This window comes from Fistularia commersonii, unplaced genomic scaffold (genome assembly GCF_037954325.1).
Source record: "Fistularia commersonii isolate RoL2024-O1a breed Wild unplaced genomic scaffold, RoL_Fcom_v1.0 HiC_scaffold_74, whole genome shotgun sequence".
NCBI lineage: Eukaryota > Metazoa > Chordata > Actinopteri > Syngnathiformes > Fistulariidae > Fistularia > Fistularia commersonii.
The window spans coordinates 322,501-333,356 of NW_028234032.1; positions in this window are offsets into that span (position 1 = coordinate 322,501).

Consider the following 10,856-nt stretch of genomic DNA (forward strand, 5'->3'; position numbering starts at 1 on the left):
GCTATTAGCACAGCTATGATGACTTAATGTGTGTATGTGTGTATGTGTGTGTCTGTGTGTGTGTGAGTGTCTTTGTGTGTGTGTGTGTGTGTGTGTGTGTGAAAGGCTCTTTTGGTGGGGGAGGGGGGGTCGCGGACAGGGATTACCATTGGGCACACACATGTGAATGAGTGGATGAGCTAGTGTTTGTTTGGTTGTGGATGCGTTTCGGCTAATGCTATTAGCACATCTATGATGAATTAAGGTGTGTGTGTGTGTGTGTGTGTGTGTGTGTGTGTGTGTGTTTGTTTTTTGTGTCTGTGTGAGTGTGTTCGTGTGTGTATGTGTGAGAGTTTGTTTAGGTGGGGGGGGGGTACCAGGGCCCTTCGCGGAGGAGCAGTGGAGCGGAGAAGCAGAGGAATGGAGGAGTGGAGGTAATTTTTCTTTTCTCAAAGGCAGAGGATGGGAAGTTTGGGGGCAGTAGGACGCCTTAGACCGGCCACTGTGAGCCTTCTCCAGATATAGATCCCCCGGACGTATGATTGGAGCTCCCGGACCATTGGGCACACACATGTGAATGAGTGGATGAGCTAATGTTTGTTTGGTAGTGGATGCATTTCGGCTAATGCTATTAGCACAGCTATGATGAGTTAAGGTGTGTTTGTGTGTGTGTGTGTGTGTGTGTGTGTGTGCGCGTGTGTGTGTTTGTGTGTTTTTGTGTGTGTGTGAGTGTGTTTAGGTGGGGGGGGGGGTACCAGGGCCCATAGCGGAGGAGCGGTGGAGCTGAGAAGCGGAGGAGCGGAGTAGCGGAGGTATTGTTTCTCCTCTCAGAGGAGGGGAAGCTTGGGAGCTATTAGCACAGCTATGATGACTTAAGGTGTGTGTGTGTGTGTGTGTGTTTGTGTGTTTGTGTGTTCTTGTGTGTGTGTGTGTGTGTGTGTGTGTGTGTGTTTGTGTGTGTGGGGGGGGGGGGGTGGCGCGGACAGGGGGTAGCTGGGCCTGGAGCGGATGAGCTGTGAAGCGGATGGAGGGCAGAAGCACGTCCCATAATTCTCCTGAGTCCAGCGGATCGGGAGTACCAGGGCCTATAGCGGAGGAGCGGTGGAGCGGAGAAGAGGACCATTGGGCACACACATGTGAATGAGTGGATGAGCTAATGTTTGTTTGGTTGTGGATGCGTTTCGGCTAATGCTATTAGCACAGCTATGCTGACTTAATGTGTGTATGTGTGTCAGTGTGTGTGTGTGTGTGAGTGTCTTTGTGTATGTGTGTGATAGTTTGTTTTGGTGGGGGGGGGGACACGGAGTACCAGGGCGCACACATGTGAATGAGTGGATGAGCTAATGTTTGTTTGGTTGTGGATGCGTTTCGGCTAAAGCTATTAGCACAGCTATGAAGACTTAAGGTGTGTGTATGTGTGTATGTGTGTGTCTGTGTGTGTGTGAGTGTCTTTGTGTGTGTCTGTGTGTGTGTGTGAGAGGCTCTTTTGGTGGGGGGGGGGGTCGCGGACAGGGAGTACCATTGGGCACACACATGTGAATGAGTGGATGAGCGAATGTTTGTTTGGTTGTGGATGCGTTTCGGCTAATGCTATTAGCACAGCTATGATGAGTTAAGGTGTGTGTATGTGTGTTTGTGTGTTTGTGTGTTTTTGTGTGTGTGTGAGTGATTTTGTGTGAGAGTTTGTTTAGGTGGGGGGGTGGGGGGGGGAGTACCAGGGCCCATAGCGGAGGAGCGGTGGAGCTGAGAAGCGGAGGAGCAGAGGAGCGAAGGTAATGTTTCTTCTCTCAGAGGCGGAGCAGCTTGGGGGCAGCAGAACCCCTTAGACGGGCTAATGTGAGCATTCTCCGGACATAGATCCCCCGAACGTATGATTGGAGCTCCCGGACCACTGGGCACACACATGTGAATGAGTGGATGAGCTAATGTTTGTTTGGTTGTGGATGTGTTTCGGCTAATGCTATTAGCACAGCTATGATGAGTAAAGGTGTGTGTGTGTGTGGGTGTGTGTGTGTTTGTTTGTTTTTGTGTCTTTGTGAGTGTGTTCGTGTGTGTATGTGTGAGAGTTTGTTTAGGTGGGGCGGGGGGTACCAGGGCCCATCGCGGAGGAGCGGTGGAGCGGAGAAGCGGAGGAATGGAGGAGCGGAGGAAATGTTTCTCTTCTCAAAGGCAGAGGATGGGAAGTTTGGGTGCAGTAGGACGCCTTAGACCGGCCACTGTGAGCCTTCTCCAGATATAGATCCCCCGGATGTATGATTGGAGCTCTCGGACCATTGGGCACACACATGTGAATGAGTGGATGAGCTAATGTTTGTTTGGTAGTGGATGCGTTTCGGCTAATGCTATTAGCACAGCTATGATGAGTTAAGGTGTGTTTGTGTGTGTGTGTGTGTGTGTGTTTGTGTGTGTGTGTGTGTGTGTGTGTGTGTGTGTGTGCGCGTGTGTGTGTTTATGTGTTTTTGTGTGTGTGTAAGTGTGTTTAGGTGGGGGGGGGGTACCAGGGCCAATAGCGGAGGAGCGGTGGAGCGGAGAAGCGGAGGAGCAGAGGAGCGGAGGTAATGTTTCTTCTCTCAGAGGCGGGGAGGCTTGGGGGCAGAAGAACCCCTTAGACGGCCTAATGTGAGCCTTCTCTGGAGATAGCTCCCCCAGACGTATGACCGGAGCTCCCAGACCTCTGGTCACATACATGTGAATGAGTGGATAAGCTAATGTTTGTGTGGTTGTGGATGCGTTTCGGCTAATGCTTTTAGCACAGCTATGATGACTTAAGGTGTGTATGTGTGTCTGTGTGTGTGTGTGTGTGAGTGTCTTTGTGTATGTGTGTGATAGTTTCTTTTGGTGGGGGGGGGGGGTCGCGGACAGGGAGTACCTGGGCACACACATGTGAATGAGTGGATGAGCTAATGTTTGTTTGGTTGTTGATGCGTTTCGGCTAATGCTATTTGCACAGCTATGATGAATTAAGGTGTGTGTGTATGTGTGTGTGTGACTGTTTGTGTGTTTTTGTGTGTGTGTGAGTGATTTTGTGTGAGAGTTTGTTTAGGTGGGGGGGGGGGGAGTACCAGGGCCCATAGCGGAGGAGCGGTGGAGCTGAGAAGCGGAGGAGCAGAGGAGCGGAGGTAATGTTTCTTCTCTCAGAGGCGGGGAAGCTTGGGGGCAGAAGAACCTCTTAGACGGGCTAATGGGAGCATTCTCCGGACATAGATCCCCCGGTCGTATGATTGGAGCTGCCGGACCATTGGGCACACACATGTGAATGAGTGGATGAGCTAATGTTTGTTTGGTTGTGGATGCGTTTCGGCTAATGCTACTAGCACAGCTAAGATGAGTTAAGGTGTCTGTCTGTGTGTGTGTGTGTGTGTGTGTGTGTGTGTGTGTGTTTGTGTGTGTGTGTGTGTGAGTTTGTTTAGGTGGGGGGGGGGTCGCGGACAGGGTGTACCAGGGCCTCGAGCAGATGAGCTGAGGAGCGGAGGAGGGCAGATGCCCGGCCTTGATTCGCTTATGTCCAGCGGTTCGGGAATTCCAGGGCCCAAAGCGGAGGAGTGGTGGAGCTGAGAAGCGGAGGAGCGGAGGAGCGGAGTAGCGGAGGTATAGTTTCTCCTCTCAGAGGCGGGGAAGCTTGGGGGCAGCAGATCCCCTTAGACGGGCTAATGTGAGCATTCTCCAGACATAGATCCCCCGAACGTATGATTGGAGCTCCCGGACCATAGGGCACACACATGTGAATGAGTGGATGACCTAATGTTTGTTTGGTTGTGGATGCGTTTTGGCTAATGCTATTATTACATCTTTGATGAGTTAAGGTGTGTGTGTGTGTGTGTGTGTGTGTCTGTGTGTGTGTGTGTTTGTTTGTTTTTTGTGTCTGTGTGAGTGTGTTCGTGTGTGTATGTGTCAGAGTTTGTTTAGGTGGGGGGGGGGGGGGTACCAGGGCCCATCGCCGAGGAGCGGTGGAGCGGAGAAGCGGAGGAATGGAGGAGTAGAGGTAATTTTTCTCTTCTCAAAGGCAGAGGATGGGAAGTTTGGGTGCAGTAGGACGCCTTAGACCGGCCACTGTGAACCTTCTCCAGATATAGATCCCCCGGATGTATGATTGGAGCTCCCGGACCATTGGGCACACACATGTGAATGAGTGGATGAGCTAATGTTTGTTTGGTAGTGGATGCGTTTCGGCTAATGCTATTAGCACAGCTATGATGAGTTAAGGTGTGTTTGTGTGTGTGTGTGTGTGTGTGTTTGTGTGTGTGTGTGTGTGTGTATGTGTGTGCGCGTGTGTGTGCGCGTGTGTTTTTGTGTGTGTGTGAGTGTGTTTAGGTGGGGGGGGGGGGTACCAGGGCCCATAGCGGAGGAGCGGTGGAGCTGAGAAGCGGAGGAGCGGAGTAGCGGAGGTATTGTTTCTCCTCTCAGAGGTGGGGAAGCTTGGGGGCAGAAGAACCCCATAGACGGCCTAATGTGAGTCTTCTCTGGAGATAGCTCCCCCAGACGTATGACCGGAGCTCCCAGACCTCTGGGCACATACATGTGAATGAGTAGATGAGCTAATGTTTGTTTGGTTGTGGATGCGTTTCGGCTAATGGTATTAGCACAGCTATGCTGACTTAATGTGTGTATGTGTGTCAGTGTGTGTGTGTGTGTGAGTGTTTTTGTGTATGTGTGTGATAGTTTGTTTTGGTGGGGGGGGGGGGGGGGGGCGGACACGGAGTACCAGAGCGCACACATGTGAATGAGTGGATGAGCTAATGTTTGTTTGGTTGTGGATGCGTTTCGGCTAAAGCTATTAGCACAGCTATGAAGACTTAAGGTGTGTGTATGGCTGTGTCTGTGTGTGTGTGAGTGTCTTTGTTTGTGTGTGTGTGTGTGAGAGGCTCTTTTGGTGGGGGGGGGGTCGCGGACAGGGAGTACCATTGGGCACACACATGTGAATGAGTGGATGAGCGAATGTTTGTTTGGTTGTGGATGCGTTTCGGCTAATGCTATTAGCACAGCTATGATGAGTTAAGGTGTGTGTGTATGTGTGTTTGTGTGTTTGTGTGTTTTTGTGTGTGTGTGAGTGATTTTGTGTGAGAGTTTGTTTAGGTAGGGGGGGGTGGGGGGGGGAGTACCAGGGCCCATAGCGGAGGAGCGGTGGAGCTGAGAAGCGGAGGAGCAGAGGAGCGGTGGTAATGTTTCTTCTCTCAGAGGCGGAGCAGCTTGGGGGCAGCAGAACCCCTTAGACGGGCTAATGTGAGCATTCTCCGGACATAGATCCCCCGAACGTATGATTGGAGCTCCCGGACCACTGGGCACACATATGTGAATGAGTGGATGAGCTAATGTTTGTTTGGTTGTGGATGCGTTTCGGCTAATGCTATTAGCACAGCTATGATGAGTTAAGGTGCGTTTGTGTGTGTGTGTGTGTGTGTGAGTGTGTGTGTGTGTGTGTGTGTGTGAGTGTCTTTGTGTGTGTTTGTGTGTTTTTGTGTGTGTGTGAGTGTGTTTAGGTGGGGGGGGGGTACTAGGGCCAATAGCGGAGGAGCGGTGGAGCTGAGAAGCGGAGGAGCAGAGGAGCGGAGGTAATGTTTCTTCTCTCAGAGGCGGGGAGGCTTGGGGGCAGAAGAACCCCTTAGACGGCCTAATGTGAGCCTTCTCTGGAGATAGCTCCCCCAGACGTATGACCGGAGCTCCCAGACCTCTGGTCACATACATGTGAATGAGTGGATAAGCTAATGTTTGTGTGGTTGTGGATGCGTTTCGGCTAATGCTTTTAGCACAGCTATGATGACTTAAGGTGTGTATGTGTGTCTGTGTGTGTGTGTGTGTGAGTGTCTTTGTGTATGTGTGTGATAGTTTCTTTTGGTGGGGGGGGGGGGTCGCGGACAGTGAGTACCTGGGCACACACATGTGAATGAGTGGATGAGCTAATGTTTGTTTGGTTGTTGATGCGTTTCGGCTAATGCTATTTGCACAGCTATGATGAATTAAGGTGTGTGTGTATGTGTGTGTGTGACTGTTTGTGTGTTTTTGTGTGTGTGTGAGTGATTTTGTGTGAGAGTTTGTTTAGGTGGGGGGCGGGGAGTACCAGGGCCCATAGCGGAGGAGCGGTGGAGCTGAGAAGCGGAGGAGCAGAGGAGCGGAGGTAATGTTTCTTCTCTCAGAGGCGGGGAAGCTTGGGGGCAGAAGAACCTCTTAGACGGGCTAATGGGAGCATTCTCCGGACATAGATCCCCCGGTCGTATGATTGGAGCTGCCGGACCATTGGGCACACACATGTGAATGAGTGGATGAGCTAATGTTTGTTTGGTTGTGGATGCGTTTCGGCTAATGCTACTAGCACAGCTAAGATGAGTTAAGGTGTCTGTGTGTGTGTGTGTGTGTGTGTGTGTGTGTGTGTGTGTGTGTGTGTTTGTGTGTGTGTGTGTGTGTGAGTTTGTTTAGGTGGGGGGGGGGGTCGCGGACAGGGTGTACCAGGGCCTCGAGCAGATGAGCTGAGGAGCGGAGGAGGGCAGATGCCCGGCCTTGATTCGCTTATGTCCAGCGGTTCGGGAATTCCAGGGCCCAAAGCGGAGGAGTGGTGGAGCTGAGAAGCGGAGGAGCGGAGGAGCGGAGTAGCGGAGGTATAGTTTCTCCTCTCAGAGGCGGGGAAGCTTGGGGGCAGCAGATCCCCTTAGACGGGCTAATGTGAGCATTCTCCAGACATAGATCCCCCGAACGTATGATTGGAGCTCCCGGACCATTGGGCACACACATGTGAATGAGTGGATGACCTAATGTTTGTTTGGTTGTGGATGCGTTTTGGCTAATGCTATTAGCACATCTTTGATGAGTTAAGGTGTGTGTGTGTGTGTGTGTGTGTGTCTGTGTGTGTGTGTGTTTGTTTGTTTTTTGTGTCTGTGTGAGTGTGTTCGTGTGTGTATGTGTCAGAGTTTGTTTAGGTGGGGGTGGGGGGGGGGTACCAGGGCCCATCGCCGAGGAGCGGTGGAGCGGAGAAGCGGAGGAATGGAGGAGTAGAGGTAATTTTTCTCTTCTCAAAGGCAGAGGATGGGAAGTTTGGGGGCAGTAGGACGCCTTAGACCGGCCACTGTGAGCCTTTTCCAGATATAGATCCCCCGGACGTATGATTGGAGCTCCCGGACCATTGGGCACACACATGTGAATGAGTGGATGAGCTAATGTTTGTTTGGTAGTGGATGCATTTCGGCTAATGCTATTAGCACAGCTATGATGAGTTAAGGTGTGTTTGTGTGTGTGTGTGTGTGTGTGTTTGTGTGTGTGTTTGTGTGTGTGTGTGTGTGTGCGCGTGTGTGTGCGCGTGTGTTTTTGTGTGTGTGTGAGTGTGTTTAGGTGGGGGGGGGGGTACCAGGGCCCATAGCGGAGGAGCGGTGGAGCTGAGAAGCGGAGGAGCGGAGTAGCGGAGGTATTGTTTCTCCTCTCAGAGGCGGGGAAGCTTGGGAGCTATTAGCACAGCTATGATGACTTAAGGTGTGTGTGTGTATGTGTGTTTGTGTGTTTCTTTGTTTGTGTGTTCTTGTGTGTGTGTGTGTGTGTTTGTTTGTGCGTTTGTGTATATGTGTGTGACAGTTTGTTTAGGTGGGGGGGGGGGCGCGGACAGGGGGTAGCTGGGCCTGGAGCGGATGAGCTGTGAAGCGGATGGAGGGCAGAAGCACGTCCCATAATTCTCCTGAGTCCGGCGGATCAGGAGTACCAGGGCCTATAGCGGAGGAGCGGTGGAGCGGAGAAGCGGACCATTGGGCACATACATGTGAATGAGTTGATGAGCTAATGTTTGTTTGGATGTGGATGCGTTTCGGCTAATGCTATTAGCACAGCTATGAAGACTTAATGTGTGTATGTGTGTCAGTGTGTGTGTGTGTGTGAGTGTCTTTGTGTAAGTGTGTGATAGTTTGTTTTGGTGGGGGGGGGGGGGGGGTTCGCGGACACGGAGTAGTAGGGCGCACACATGTGAATGAGTGGATGAGCTAATGTTTGTTTGGTTGTGGATGCGTTTCGGCTAATGCTGTTAGCACAGCTATGATGACTTAATGTGTGTATGTGTGTCAGTGTATGTGTGTGTGTGAGTGTCTTTGTGTATGTGTGTGATAGTTTGTTTTGGTGGGGGGGGGGGGGGGGGCGGACACGGAGTACCAGGGCGCACACATGTGAATGAGTGGATGAGCTAATGTTTGTTTGGTTGTGGATGCGTTTCGGCTAAAGCTATTAGCACAGCTATGAAGACTTAAGGTGTGTGTATGTGTGTATGTTTGTGTCTGTGTGTGTGTCTTTGTGTGTTTTTGTGTGTGTGAGAGGCTCTTTTGGTGGGGGGGGGGGGGTCGCGGACAGGGACTACCATTGGGCACACACATGTGAATGAGTGGATGAGCGAATGTTTGTTTGGTTGCGGATGCGTTTCGGCTAATGCTATTAGCACAGCTATGATGAGTTAAGGTGTGTGTGTATGTGTGTTTGTGTGTTTGTGTGTTTTTGTGTGTGTGTGAGTGATTTTGTGTGAGAGTTTGTTTAGGTGGGGGGGGGGGGGGAGTACCAGGGCCCATAGCGGAGGAGCGGTGGAGCTGAGAAGCGGAGGAGCAGAGGAGCGAAGGTAATGTTTCTTCTCTCAGAGGCGGAGCAGGTTGGGGGCAGCAGAACCCCTTAGACGGGCTAATGTGAGCATTCTCCGGACATAGATCCCCCGAACGTATGATTGGAGCTCCCGGACCACTGGGCACACACATGTGAATGAGTGGATGAGCTAATGTTTGTTTGGTTGTGGATGCGTCTCGGCTAATGCTATTAGCACAGCTATGATGAGTTAAGGTGTGTGTGTGTGTGTGTGTGTGTGTGTTTGTTTGTTTTTGTGTCTGTGTGAGTTTGTTCGTGTGTGTATGTGTGAGAGTTTGTTTAGGTGGGGGGGGGGGGTACCAGGGCCCATCGCGGAGGAGCGGTGGAGCGGTGGAGCGGAGAAGCGGAGGAATGGAGGAGCGGAGGTAATTTTTCTCTTCTCAAAGGCAGAGGATGGGAAGTTTGGGTGCAGTAGGACGCCTTAGACCGGCCACTGTGAACCTTCTCCAGATATAGATCCCCCGGATGTATGATTGGAGCTCCCGGACCATTGGGCACACACATGTGAATGAGTGGATGAGCTAATGTTTGTTTGGTAGTGGATGCGCTTCGGCTAATGCTATTAGCACAGCTATGATGAGTTAAGGTGTGTTTGTGTGTGTGTGTGTGTGTGTGTTTGTGTGTGTGTGTGTGTGTGTGTGTGTGTGCGCGTGTGTGTGCGCGTGTGTTTTTGTGTGTGTGTGAGTGTGTTTAGGTGGGGGGGGGGGGGGTACCAGGGCCCATAGCGGAGGAGCGGTGGAGCTGAGAAGCGGAGGAGCGGAGTAGCGGAGGTATTGTTTCTCCTCTCAGAGGCGGGGAAGCTTGGGAGCTATTAGCACAGCTATGATGACTTAAGGTGTGTGTGTGTGTGTGTGTGTGTTTGTGTGTTTCTTTGTTTGTGTGTTCTTGTGTGTGTGTGTGTGTGTGTGTGTTTGTTTGTGCGTTTGTGTATATGTGTGTGACAGTTTGTTTAGGTGGGGGGGGGCGCGGACAGGGGGTAGCTGGGCCTGGAGCGGATGAGCTGTGAAGCGGATGGAGGGCAGAAGCACGTCCCATAATTCTCCTGAGTCCGGCGGATCAGGAGTACCAGGGCCTATAGCGGAGGAGCGGTGGAGCGGAGAAGCGGAGGAATGGAGGAGCGGAGGTAATGTTTCTCTTCTCAAAGGCAGAGGATGGGAAGTTTGGGTGCAGTAGGACGCCTTAGACCGGCCACTGTGAGCCTTCTCCAGATATAGATCCCCCGGATGTATGATTGGAGCTCCCGGACCATTGGGCACACACATGTGAATGAGTGGATGAGCTAATGTTTGTTTGGTAGTGGATGCGTTTCGGCTAATGCTATTAGCACAGCTATGATGAGTTAAGGTGCGTTTGTGTGTGTGTGTGTGTGTGTGTGTGTGTGTGTGTGTGTGTGAGTGTCTTTGTGTGTGTTTGTGTGTTTTTGTGTGTGTGTGAGTGTGTTTAGGTGGGGGGGGGGTACCAGGGCCAATAGCGGAGGAGCGGTGGAGCTGAGAAGCGGAGGAGCAGAGGAGCGGAGGTAATGTTTCTTCTCTCAGAGGCGGGGAAGCTTGGGGGCAGAAGAACCCCTTAGACGGCCTAATGTGAGCCTTCTCTGGAGATAGCTCCCCCAGACGTATGACCGAAGCTCCCAGACCTCTGGGCACATACATGTGAATGAGTGGATGAGCTAGTGTTTGTGGTTGTGGATGCGTTTCGGCTAATGCTTTTAGCACAGCTATGATGACTTAAGGTGTGTATGCGTGTCTGTGTGTGTGTGTGTGTGAGTGTCTTTGTGTATGTGTGTGATAGTTTCTTTTGGTGGGGGGGGGTCGCGGACAGGGAGTACCAGGGCACACACATGTGAATGAGTGGATGAGCTAATGTTTGTTTGGTTGTAGATGCGTTTTGGCTAATGCTATTACCACAGCTATGAAGACTTAAAGTGTGTGTATGTGTGTATGTGTGTGTCTGTGTGTGTGTGTGAGTGTCTTTGTGTGTGTGTGTGTGTGTGATTGTGAGAGGCTCTTTTGGTGGGGGGGGGTGTCGCGGACAGGGAGTACCAGGGCCAAGAGCGGATGAGCTGAGGAGCGGAGGAAGGCAGAAGCTCGGCCCGTGATTCGCTTATGTCCAGCGGTTCGGGAATTCCAGGGCCCAAAGCAGAGGAGCAGTGGAGCTGAGAAGCGGAGGAGCGGAGGTGATGTTTATTCTCTCAGAGGCAGGGAAGCTTGGGGGTAGCAGAACCCCTTAGATGGGCTAATGTGAGCATTCTCCAGACATAGATCCTCCGGTCGTATGATTGGAGCTGC